Source organism: Phoenix dactylifera, chromosome 1 (assembly GCF_051530095.1).
Source record: "Phoenix dactylifera cultivar Ajwa chromosome 1, Ajwa_hap1_PhDact_Kaust_v1.1, whole genome shotgun sequence".
Classification (NCBI taxonomy): Eukaryota; Viridiplantae; Streptophyta; class Magnoliopsida; order Arecales; family Arecaceae; genus Phoenix; species Phoenix dactylifera.
The window spans coordinates 50390937-50403831 of record NC_143190.1 but is presented as its reverse complement, the minus strand read 5'-3'; the positions used below and the strand labels follow the sequence as shown (position 1 = coordinate 50403831).

The window sequence follows — 12895 nt, the reverse complement described above, 5'->3', positions numbered from 1 at the left end:
ATATTGGTTCAAATGATGTGTTTTTCGATGATCTTGATTGCAAACAAAAATTTCTAAATATATGATTTTATTTTGATATTAAAAGGATTTATTGTGTCTCATGTATACATTGCTGAAAAACTATGATTAAGAAATTGAGTTCTATAAATATATATACCTCAATGATCATCTATATGTTTTTCTCCCCTACATTATTAAAAAAAAACTTCCATCAATAGAGTGAATGATCTTAAAACTAGAAATATTTCAGCTCACTCAAATGATTCTAAAAGAAAGAAAATGTAAATGCGGTTGAAAGAAACTAAGCTTCAAATGAATCATTTTCTGATTGATATTTCTATACATTTTCTCTAAGATTAAGAGAAAGCATAACTTGTTCATAAAGGATTAGAAAGAGTAATTACTACAAATTTTGGAATAATACTAGATTACTCTACATTCTCGATATTACAGGATTTCAGTGTTATTCACGTTTATCACTATAATCTGAAATTCAACAATTTAAAATGATTAAAGAAGAATGCATCTTTTGAGGGGGAGCTTTAGATATTCAGTATCCTATCCCAAAGACACTTTATTTTGATGCATGCTTTGAATTTTATGGATTGATGAACCTCCTTATATTGCAAGACATGCTTTAATTACCTTAAGATGAGTTCTATAAAGGTTGTCTTATCTCAAACTTTGAGTCTTATGAAAATAAGCTGAAACTTATAGAAAATATATTTTTGAGATTGACAATTTTGTTGAACATTATCTTAGGATTCTAAACTCTTAAATGGAATGATCAATTGAGGGGGAGAAAGAAAATTTCAGAAGGAGAGGTCTTATGGAACTTAATTACATGAATCTATAGGAGAGGGAAAGAATACTAAATGAAAAGTGATCCTAATACTCTCCAATATGTATCATCTGAAATTTAAATCTGAAAATCTTTATGATACACCTTGAGGCGTGTTATTTGGTTAGTATATCTTATGCATCACTCATGAACCAAATTACAAATCTTAAGAGCCTCTAATTTAATAAAACAGGGGGAGAACAATGTATTAAATTTTCTTGAGTATCTCTTAGAAAATCTATTTTGAACCTCACTAATGAGTTTTAATTGGCTTGCTCTTTAGAACTTCTATTTTGTGCCAATTCATTATTTTATGTATCAAATTGTGCTTATTTTTTAAAGGAATAAAAGAAAGTCTTTAAAAGAGCTCAAAGATGTATCAAAAATTGCATAAACTCATATTTTGGTATTTGTGCCCCAATGCTCTTATTATCATAAAAGAACTTTGAAGTCATTAAGAATTAATGATCCAACATGATGATATATTTTTCCAAATATATAAGTTTTGATCTTTTACTCTGAAAATTAATTAAATTGCTCTCATGTTGATAAAATACTTAATAGATTGGGCAAAAGGTCTTAAATGAACAAGCTTTCATACTTAGTGAAGAGAGGTTAGATTTCCACTCATATTTTTCCTTGACTATCATTTGTGGTACTTCTTGAATTAACCTAAGGAAGATTCCACCTACACTTGATTAGAAAACTATCTGTGGTATCAAATTAAAAAACCTCTTGAATTCACACTCGATGTGTTCTGCTCTGATCTTTGTACTTAATGTTTCACTATCTTTTTGATGTTGTCAAAAAGGGGGAGAAATATCTAAGTATATGCTATATACTCAGAATGCTTTATTACTTTGAATTGAATACAAATCAGCTTAAAATTTAAATATGTTGATTGTGTTAAGCTGATTAAATCTAAAGCATTATCATGAAGTATGTTTTTAAATATATATGTTTTCTACTTCATGCAACTTAGCTATGTATTACTTCTAGAAATCAATATCTTTTATATTGCATATACTCCAAGTTTTGTCATCATCAAAAAGGGGGAGATTGATGACCCAAAGATTGATTCATAGATTGATTTTGATGATCACAAAACCTTGAAGTATAGATACTAATGTTTATGTTGCAAGGAGAAAGATATTTATTTTGCAAGGAACATAGCAAGTTGGAAGAACACAAGAAGGCCTCCAAAGCTCTCAAGTTGGAAGAAAGCTACAATTTATTGGCCCAAAGTTTAAAGTTCAAAGGATTCAAATTGGAGGAGTAAAATCAAAAGAAAAATTCAAAAGAACAGTCTTCGAGTCGATTCCAGTGGAATTCGAGTCGACTCCGGAGAAGTATGAGTCGACTCCGGAGAAGTATGAGTCGACTCCTAGGAGTCACAGGCAGAAAAGTCAGAGAGCAGTTTTCGGGTCTGAGATTCGAGTCGACTCCAGTGGAACGCGAGTCGACTCCGATGGTTGGTAGGTCGACTCCAAAGAAAGCAAGAGTCGACTCTCAGCGGAACACAAAGAAAAAGTCAGAGAGCATTTTTGGGACTCTGAGATTCGAGTCGACTCCAGTGGAACGCGAGTCGACTCCGATGGTTGGTAGGTCGACTCCAAAGAAAGCAAGAGTCGACTCTCAGCGGAACACAAAGAAAAAGTCAAAGAGCATTTTTGGGACTCTGAGATTCGAGTCGACTCCCGCATTGCACGAGTCGACTCCGAGACTCCGCGACCATCAACAGACAGAAAACCAAGTTACTGCCTCTGAGATTCGAGTCGACTCCCAGACAGCTCGAGTCGACTCCAAGGCAGCGCTACACCAAGATGGCAGAAGGCTGTATTTCGCAAACTGAGAGCCGAGTCGACTCCAAGGAAGTTCGAGTCGACTCCAAGACTGGACGAGCCAAAAGACAGAGGATCGGGAGTTCGGGCTCTGAGATTCGAGTCGACTCCCAGGACAGTCGAGTCGACTCGAGAGGACAAAATTCAAAATTGGATCCACGGACTTCAGTGGATGAGCCGACTCCGAAATTGCCAAGTCAAGCTCCAGAAGTTGGCGAGTCGACTCCAGGTTAAGACGAGTCGACTCCCAGTCGAGGCAAGCACATTAATTCAAATTTGGAACAGTGGCCGAGTCGTCTCCGGTAAAACACGAGCCGACTCCTGCAACAGGCGAGCCGACTCCTGATCGCGCGAGTCGACTCCGATCCCAACGGTAACATTGTCAGAAAATGCAGACTGTGTCCAACGGCTCTTTTTCTTGTCTCTAACGGCTATATTCTTGTTTCCACGCCATCTAAAGCTATAAAAACAAGAAGAGAGCTAGGGGAGAACTCATGGAAGTGGGAGAGATCATCTAGGAAAGAGATCTCAAAGAGATTACAAAGGAAATCTCCCATAAGCACAAAAGGGCCATCCAAAACGAAATAGAGAGAAGAAGAGCGTCCAAGTGAATCCGAAAGCTTCCTCTCCATCCGTGTGCTGCCTCGGGGATCCTCTACTTCATGCCAAATCAGAGGAGGATCAAGTAAAGAAGAAGCCGAGCTCCTCCATCTTCAAAACTCGTTTGAGGGCTTCTCTTTACTCTATTTGTTTATATTGTCATATTTGCTTGTTTAAGAAGCTTTGTTTTGTTTTATACTTTGGTTTAATATCTTGTAACTTGATTCAATCAAGGGATTGAATCAAGGGGTTAAAGTTTGTTGGTGAGCCAAAGAAAAACCAACGGTGTTAAGGTTTGTTGGTGAGCCAAAGGGAAAACCAACGGTGATAGGTTTGTTGGTGAGCCGAGGGTAAAACCAACGTGTAAGGGTTTGATTGTGATCCCGGGAAAACAATCGGAGAGGTTCTAGTCGGTGAGCCTGGGAAAACCGACCGAGTTCGTTGTGCGCTCGTAAAACAACAAGTTGGGTTGTGAGCTTGTAAAACAACCGGCTGTAATCGGTAGGATTATAGTGAAATTCCCAAGAGGTCTTGGGGAGTGGATGTAGGTGCTGGGGTGCACCGAACCACTATATGTCCTTTGTGTTTGTAATGCCTCTAGTTATTGTCTAACTAACACACTTACTTACTTAGATAAATTGCTTGCTTAATTCTTATCCGCACATCCTTTAGTTGCAAGCATATTTAATCAAGTCGAAGTCTATACATCAAACCCTTGCTAAGTTTAACTTTCACTGTGCATCTATACAACTTAGCATAGTTAATCAAAAAGTTTTAGAAGTAGTATAAAAGTTTTAAAAGACCCAATTCACCCCCCCCTCTTGGGTTGTATCTACTGGGCAACAAAATTAAACCTAGATATTTTTGGATTCTAAGAAGGTTGTGGAGATCACATTAGTAACCTTAAACTTGACTAAAGGATCGGGGGTTAGTTATGGTATGTACACTCTATAAATTGAGGACAAAAAGATCTAAAGGTTTTGCTCTAGTTCTACTTGGAAATTTGAAATTTGGAGTTTCTTAGTCTCAATGCAAAGTGATACTTTAGTCAGAAATCATTTTGTGACTTTAAAGAATTAAATGAATTAAATCAGAGTGTGCAGCGGAAGTGTGGTGGTTTGACTTATTTTGAAACTGGTTAAGATCATTAATATTTGATCTAAAAGGCATTATGATGAAATACTTGAGTTAGTTTTAGGAGAATGTTGTTGATTCTATGGATCTCTTATTTGTTGGAATGATGTGGGAGAAAGAAAAGAAAAATGATTATAGAATATTAAGAGCATTTGATACTAAAGATTTCTCCTATTTCTGTCAAGCCAATTATGATCTCTGTGTAGAATCAAGAGAAATTAATTTCTTGGGATATAATTATGGCATTTTAATCTAAGGTTGGAAGTTTGGAATTCTTTTGAAGGAGATCAAAAGAACTTACTATGTGTGGTAAATAAGAAAGGATCAAGTTTTGAGATGCTGTGATTTTTGTATGTCAAAATCTTAAGAGTGGTACTCCAAGAGGGAGACTATTTAAGATCTCAGGGATGATATGATGGATGCATATTTTTAAAGTTTGAGGCTTCAAGTAAGTTAATTTCGAGGACGAAATTTTTTTAAGGGGGAGAGTATGTAATACCCATGAAAAAAAAAAGAAAAAAAAAAAGAAAGAGAGACGGGCCGGCCCGAAAAGACCGGGCCCATCTCCCTTTTAAGATCGTGCCCTAGGCACGATCGTGGAAGAAGAGGGAGAGTGCGAAGGGGAGGCGGCGGCGACGCTAGGTCGATCGCTGGAGGGAGCCGACTCGCCGGAGGAGTTGAGCGTCGGGAAGGCGGCAGATCTCGCGAGCCGGCCGGTCAAGAAGGAGGATCCCCATCAACGCACGAAGAGGCCTTGGATCCGTGGGTTTACTCACGGATTTCTCCACCAAACCCTCGCCGGAAGGGCCGCCGGAGCATCCCGCCGGACCGAGGTAAGCCTTGTGCTTCATTACTTTGTTTTTTTTGGGTGGTGTTGGTGAAGTTTTGGCCGGTGAAGCCGTCGGAGAGGGATCCGAAACAGGGTACCCCTGTTTCGGCCCCCTTCTTTCGGATCTCGCCGCCGGCGGCCGCCGGGAATGGCCGAGATCCATGGTATTGGGGGTCGGTCGGGTCTATGTGAGGGTCGGAGAGGGTTTTCTAGGCTATGTATGTGATGAGGGAGGGTGGATCCGAGGTCTTCTTCCTCGGGATCCCATCCTCTCCTCCTCTTCCCCTCGTCGGTTGGCCACCGGTGGCGGCGACGGCGGCTGGGTGTCGTCGGTTGGGGGCCGAGCCACCATCACGGTGGCCTTTCCGTGGAAGAAATGGAGGAAGGGGGAGGGGTCTGTGTCGGTTGGAAAGAAGAAGAAGGAGAAGAAGAAGAAGAAGAAAAAGGAGGGAAAATAATAATATAATAATAATAATAAGAGAAGAAGAAAAAGAAGAAGAGGAAGAGACTTCTTCCTCTCTCTTTCTCTTAGCCGGTTACCATCGCCGGCGACTGCAGCAGGGGCGGCCGGCGATGGTTCGGCCAATGGTGGCCGAGGGTGGGGAGGTGAGGGCGCAGCCACCCTGGCTGTTGCCCTTGGACCAAGGAGGTGGAGGAAGAACCCTTCTCTATCATCCACCCTTCTTTTGGTCTTTTCATCGGGACCGGCCATCGTCGCCGGCTTGGCAGCGGCCACGGCTGGCGACGACATGGGCCGGTGGTACAAGGTGGGAGTCGGGCCACCCCGACTGCCCTAGATTTGGAGGGATTGAGATGTTTGGGGATCTGGTGATGGATCCCATAGTAGATGTGAATTATATTTTGGAATATTTAAATATTAAATAATTTAGTTGTGATTTATAATTGATGTTGTAGAGGAAGAGTCGGCGGTGCCGGAGATTTTGATCAGGGGACTCAGCACCCCAGCTCGTAGTTGTGATCCGGATCTGTAATTGTGACAGTCTACAATCTCTGTAAGAATCCCTACATCTTAGCACTTCTATGCATATATTGATTTATCATTGGATTTATTTACGGTTTTGATGTTATTGCTTGTGAGTTGATATGATACATATGAGACGAATTTTTATCAACATATTTTCATTATTATGTTGTTATTGTTTATGAGTTGATTCGGCACCTATGAGGCGTGCATGTTGTTTATAATGAAAATATTGAGATAAATTCATTTGGGAAGAAATAACATATTTTTTTGAAAATTTATGAAAATATGTGATGTGATGGGAATGTGATTGAACATGTAAAACTAGACATATAATATGGGTTGGACTAACCTTGTCATGAGATAGCCTCTACGAGGTTATGCGTAGGATAGCGGCCACGAGCTGATGCGTGGGATAGCCTCCACGGGCTTACGCGTGGGATAGCCTCTACGAGCTTATGCGTAGGATAGCCTCCACGGGCTTACGCGTGGGATAGCTGCCACGAGCTTATGCGTGGGATTTGTGCAGTCTTGGACTGGGACATGACCTTGGTTAGTCCAACGCCAGAAATGGAAAGTTTGAAAACTTTGAAATTTGAGTAATATGGGAATGGATCACATAATGTGAAAAAGGATTTGTGTATATGTACTGAGAAGCGATTGAATCTCTATATTAATTTCCTTCATTCTCCAATGTGCTGGCTTGATTTTGCTACCATGGGAAAGAACTAGTAGTCTGCATGCGTGCACGTCCATGCTTGCCAGTATGTTTTGTCTATTTTAGATAATAGTTCCATGATAATTTTTGGTCAGGAGACCTCCTGTTTCCTTGCAGGGCATGAGGAATTCCTAAGCTTTTCAGTCTCCTTGCTCTAGTTCATCCATGGTCAGGTTCTGATTCTGTTGGAAGAAGAGGTGCAAATGTATACCTTAACTTGAGCCACAAGAGAATTTAAACTAAAGTTTACCTTTATCTTCTTAAATTCGTTGAGTTCCTTTCTAATCTTTGCATATACTTGCACCAAAATTGTGGATCCCTAGAAAGGTAACTCTTCGGAGAAGGGACTTATCTGCAGGAGTGAAGTTTAGACCCATCCAAAATTGCTCTTGTTGCAGTCAGAGAATTATTGATACGGATTTGGTTGTATAACCTTAGCAATAACTTCTTAGGAGTGCAAGTTGGTGATATTACATGATGCGAACGTACCTACATAATTTCTCCAGGTTGAAATTAACCATTAACATAAGTAAAATTTTTATACCAGCCGGCCTTGGCAACCAACTCAGCAGAAAAAAAAAAAAAGCAAAATAAGAAAAGAAAAATATAAAATATAAAAGCATCATCGAACAGGCATCCCAAGAGATTGCGTGATAACAGTTTTTGTGAACTCAAAAAACTACTCATCTCATTAAAACAAAAAAAAAAGAAAGAAAAACTAAATTCCTTCGTCAAAGGTGTATCTCACTAGATCAATTATGCGCTCCTCCTCCTCGAGCAACCACTAGCGTGCCATGTTGTGGATATGTATCTCAATTATCAGCTCCATCTCTTCGACTCCAGTATCAAGAGCTTCTTGGCCTGGCGAAGTCTGTGAGCTCCTCCTCTCAGAACCACATAGCACTCGGATCGTTGTAGCGCACATGAGAAAGGATTTCTGGAATCATATAATTAATAGCTCGCAGATCCACCAAGTGGCCGAGATATAAGGGAAAAACTTTGAACTCCGGCGCGCAGAGCAGCCCCTGACGTCCATGGGGGAGCTCGTAGAACTCGGAGACGTGGAGGTGAACGTCTACCAAGGCCTGATGGTTTTTTCCTTCTGTGTCTATGCCACCTGATTGGAAAGGTACTTAACATTGCCTTAATACCCAAACCCAAGAAGATCAATCCGCATGAGATAAAGGATTCTCGCCCTATAAGTCTTTTTTTTATGAGATTGTGGCAAAGGTGCTAGTTTCTAGGCTGGAGAGTAACATGAATAATTTTATCGCTGAGAAATAAGAAGCTTTCATTCAGGGGCATTACATATCGAATACTATCTTAATAAAAAATTTTACGTCGGATGGAGAGTGCTTCTAAGAGAAACGCATTAATGGTTCTTAAAATTGACATGAAACGTGCTTACGGTAGAATCAATCAGACTTTTCTGAGAGCTATTTTAGAGCGCTACGAATTTGATCCTGCGTTCCTTGAGTGGTTTATGCTCTGCGTTTGCCATCCTAGCTTCTGAGTCTTATGAATTGTAACTCTCCAACGTGATTGGAACCTTTCTTTGTTGCATCAATTTTTCCCTTCGGAGCTAATTCAACAAATTTTATGTGCCCCGAGGGAGAGCCCGTGATACATACAAAGAAATCTTGATGCCCTTTGAGGTGGTGGATGGGCAATCTCGAGAAGTTTTTTCGGCAATCTGAAAATTTGAAGGTAATACCGAGAGTAAAACTTTTTTGGTGAAAAGTTACTTGGAATAACTTCCTTGTAATTCTCTCATTCTAGAAATTGGGATCTCTGTAGGGTGATTGAAGATGGGGAACATGTTCTTATCGGTTGTTCTATTGCAGAAGAGTTGTGGAGTCTGATTGCTACCATGTTTGATCATATCTGCCACTTGTCCTTCATGCATTCCCTATTAATTGCTGTGGCTACAGAGTCTCCGATCTCGAAAACCCTATCGATTGGCTCCTCTTCTTCTTCCTTGCCCCTCCCCATGGGTTCTTGCAGCTGAATTTTGACAGCTCTCTCCAAAACGATCAGGGCGGTGCTGGTTACATTCTACACTATTCTTTAGTTGTAGCATAATTTCTGGACCCACTTGGGAATGGCAAAAAGGATAGAAGATTTTTTATTTTTTTTTTGTGCGAGAAGAAAAGTGGAACAGAATTTGATCGAGAGAAGAAAATGAACTCCACGTCCTACCCAGATTCCAGTTATATTGAGATCAATCCAACTAGATAAAAGAATCTAAAGGAATTAAGAAGCAGTGATAGTTAGCTAACATAAAAAAGAAGAATTATGTCCTAGGAAAATCAGTCCTATTAAAACACAAGTTCAACCCTCATCTGTGTACAATATGGCCATCAAAATACCATTCAAAATCAGTGAGCTAATTGCCCTTGCTGCTACAATCATCTAATGCAAGTAAATTTTTTTTGAGAGAACTAATGCAAGTAAAATTGGAACAGCAAATAAACGAATAATAGGTAAATTCAAAATCTTAGCTATCTCCTTCCAGTTTCACTCTCGGCTCGAAGTAGGCATCTCATAACGGCACAAAGGGCAGAGGTGGCCCCTTTCCAGCCACCGGGCGAGACAGTCGCCATGAAAGACATGCATGCAAGGCATTCGAGTCACTTCTATCCCGACGTCAAACTCCTCCAAGCATATCGCACATCCATGCTGCTCTCCAGCGTTATTACATGTCACCTTTTCCAGCTCCTCGATTGAAGCCGGCGATGCCGGCACCCCGCCAAAACCCCCTCCTCCATTAAAGGAACGCCTCGGCACCTCTGTCGTCACCTCCTCGGCCGACCCCCAAACTGCAGGGTAGACATGGATGATGACGACCATCTCTACCCTTTCTCTTCCTGCATCGAATGCCAGTTGGGCTTTGGAAGAAGTGAAGGCGATGAGCTTCTCCTTCCAGAACTCTAGTGCTCTCGGGTTGGGAGAGCGTGTGGTGGAAAGCATGCGAGATACCACCTCCTCGAGGGACGGGGAGGCTAAGAACTGGCCTAGGGGGAAGCAGAACGCTGAGCTCTCGGTCTCGGGGACTGCCGTCCGGCTGCCGCCTTCGTGCTGCAGTTCGTGGAACTCCGAGAAGCGGAGTTCGACGTCAACTGGGACTAGCGGCCTCATATCTGCTTCCAAATCTCTCTCCCCTTTGAACGAGACAAGAAGGTATACAGCAGTGTTGCCCAAAAGGAACGCCATGGACTACTACTCTCGTTGTATCGCTTGCTCTTCTTTTTTTTTAATCTTCTTTCTTCACCACGTCTGGAGAGCGGTGGTATATAGAACGAGACGATTTCAAGGACACCACACCAAGAATCAGAGCACACCCCTACGACGACACATATAATAACTGAAGTCCAGTCGTCTTCAAACTCAAACAAGGATATTATTGATTGCTTATTTAAAATAAAATTCTACTAAATCTATCAAAACTGGGAGGCCAACTTTTACTCCAACTATCCTACACAAAAATAAAATACATGTCCTACCTAAACTGGTAACATAGGGATAACTAGCTAGAATAACAATAGAATGAATAATAATTAGTAGAGATATAATCCTAGTTAAACTAGGACTCATGATGTAATTATCTATATTGTAACTTTAGGAGTTTCTCCACGTCCAAAAAGAAAAAAGATTACTGTTTTTGTTTTGGCAGTCCAAATCATAACCGAATATTTCTTTAAAAAAAAAAGGCGTACAGTTCTAATCATAATTATAGCATTCCTACCATTAAAAAATATAGCAGATTTCGATTAGCCATGCAGATCATGTATGCCTTCAATATACCATCGGGATGGTGGATTTTCAATAGGAAAAAAAAGGAAAAACTTGACAATTTTTTGTTTCAACATATTAAAAATTTCCCCGCCCCACATAGCATGAATTTCCTACAACTTGGATTGCACAAGAATTGCTGAATATTAATATTCTCGTTTAACTACTGAAGGCTAAAAGTTTCAGTCTGGTTCTCAAGGAGAACATTGTTCCGAGCTATTCTTTTTCACACGCAACCTGACTCGGATTCCGTTGCCGCCCCCGCTAAGAAGCCAGCAGGACACCAGTCATCAACATGGCAAATGATATGGATAAGATTCATGAGACACTCTGAATACAAAGTACTCTTTATTAATATTCTCGTGGGGACGGATCAAACATGAGCTACTCTGAATTCAGAGTACTGCAGCTGCTGGTGAGTTGTTGGCAACTGCATGGTACTTCCAATAAATTAACCTGGCCATCAAAATGGTCTGAACAGCATAAGACCAGTGTCCCAACCTAGAAACCTATTTGCAGCATCCCTTGGGATGGGAAGCACAGAACTTTGCGATCCTTAACGATGACTTAGAAATGCTCAAGAAAATATCAACATGATCATGGGGCAAAAAATGTAAACAGATGGAACACATCAATGCCACGCAATGTTTTGTTTACTGCAGAGAGATCATCAGTCCTTTAGAACAATACTTGGAGACTGGTGATAGATTTTACTGCCTGTAAACAAAATATATATTATTCACAACTTTGGTGGATTTTTAGAATTGTTGCTTGCAGTAATATAAAATTTTCTTGACGTTGATGTGGCATGACAGACTTGAAACACATAATTCACAAGAAGATGGTAGCTTGAGCCATGTAATGCCAAGTCAGTGCCTTATTGGTGAGAGACACTTTGGTGTGGCAGAAAGTGGACTAGTAGTGCAAGCTATTTACATAACTTGGTGGGTACCATATAATTGTTCAGATGCCTTAAAAAAAAGTAATAGTGGTTCAATTACCTCCTTCTGGAGATCAGAAAGAACCGAAGATTGGTCTTTCATATCTTTGCTTGGCAATCCCTTTTGCAATATTTTCTTGGAGAAAGTTTTAGCATTTTCGAGTTCTGGTTCCTCTAAAAACATCAAATGTACCAAATGTACTAGGTTATTGGATTGTGATCAGTGATTAAATTTTGGTTAGTGAATTGTTTACCAAGTACTGTGACGAGCAGCCATAAACTTAATGACAGAATTTTGGTTAATAAAAATTGATTTTGCTCAGAGGGTTTGTGACAAATTAGTGATGCTAACCTTGTCACTAGATCAGTGACAAAATTAATGACAAATATATAGTGACAAAATTTGTGACCATGTCTGTGACGACTAAATCTATCACTGAAGATTGTGATAGATCAGTGACCAAACTTGTGACCGAATTCTGTGACAAAATCAATGACCAAGTTACCTTCATCAATAAATCAGCGACTGGATAGTGACGGAAAATACGTAATTTCTTAAATATTTAATTATTGGATTTGTAACGGCTTAGTGACGGTGGTTCTGTCACGGAGTTTAGGGACGGAAATCGCCGCCGTCACTGAAAATTTAGTGACGCGTGTTTTTGTAATCAATTCAGTGACGGAAGCTCCGGTCACATATGTAGAAACAGTAATCTTTGAAGCTGCAGGTTTAGTCAGGGAATATAGCTCACCGATTCATCATTTCGACGGCCAAAACCTTTCAATATGAGTTATCTTATTCCTTCTACAGATGACTAAGCTCTAGGCACTGTCACGGTGGGGCAGTCTCTTTTTGTTAGGATGCACCACTATATATTGGTCGTGCACTAGTGTTCTAGACTAAACTATATGCCCTTTTCTTCGTGCAAAGCAACCTTCCTAGTATTAGATACAACAATACAGATTTAAGTACCTCACATTTGCTTCAACACCCACACATGAATAAGTATTAGATACAACAAAACAGATTTTTAAGTACCTCACAGCTGCTTCAACACCCATGCCTGAATAAACAGAAAGGTACTGGCACTACAAAAGAAAGGATATCTCCTGGCACTTTTTTTGGTCTCTACCGACGCTTTTAAGCGTCGGCGAATTTCCAGCCCGCGCACCGCAAAGCGTGGGTCAGACGTCGGGCAGGTGGGCGTGGGTCGGGTT

General features: G+C 40.5%; 1 protein-coding gene across 1 annotated transcript in view; it reads left to right on the top strand.

Annotated features, from left to right (window-relative positions):
* Positions 1–12895, top strand: part of LOC149768726 (uncharacterized) — a 66870-nt gene that overhangs the window by 20893 nt on the left and 33082 nt on the right. The gene's annotated exons all lie outside the window — the stretch shown is intronic.